We start from the raw sequence: 264 nt of genomic DNA, 5'->3' as shown, positions 1-264 counted from the left end.
CTCCCCTCCGCCCCGCCCCGCCCCGTCTAGGCGCCGCCCCTGGCTTAACCCATTCCCGGCGGGCCGGGAGGCAGCGGGCGGAACGCGAGGAGCCCAGAGGGAGAGGCGGCATGTGGACAGGCGAGTGGGGGGAGCCTGTGAAGGGGGAGGAGAGAAGACGGGAGGAAGGGGGAAGGCGCCAGAGGAGGAAATCGCGGAGGGCGAGCGCAGGCGGAGCGCGAGCGCAGGCTGAGCCGAGAGAGGAGGGGGCCGCGGCCCGAGCCC

General features: G+C 75.0%; 1 protein-coding gene across 1 annotated transcript in view; it reads right to left on the bottom strand.

Annotated features, from left to right (window-relative positions):
- The window catches only part of RARA (retinoic acid receptor alpha), a 46303-nt gene that overhangs the window by 14393 nt on the left and 31646 nt on the right, over positions 1-264 (bottom strand). The gene's annotated exons all lie outside the window — the stretch shown is intronic.

Source organism: Carlito syrichta, unplaced genomic scaffold (assembly GCF_000164805.1).
Source record: "Carlito syrichta isolate Samal-C Ts95f unplaced genomic scaffold, Tarsius_syrichta-2.0.1 Scaffold309274, whole genome shotgun sequence".
In the NCBI taxonomy this organism is placed as follows: Eukaryota; Metazoa; Chordata; class Mammalia; order Primates; family Tarsiidae; genus Carlito; species Carlito syrichta.
This window is presented reverse-complemented; position numbering and strand designations above follow the sequence as displayed.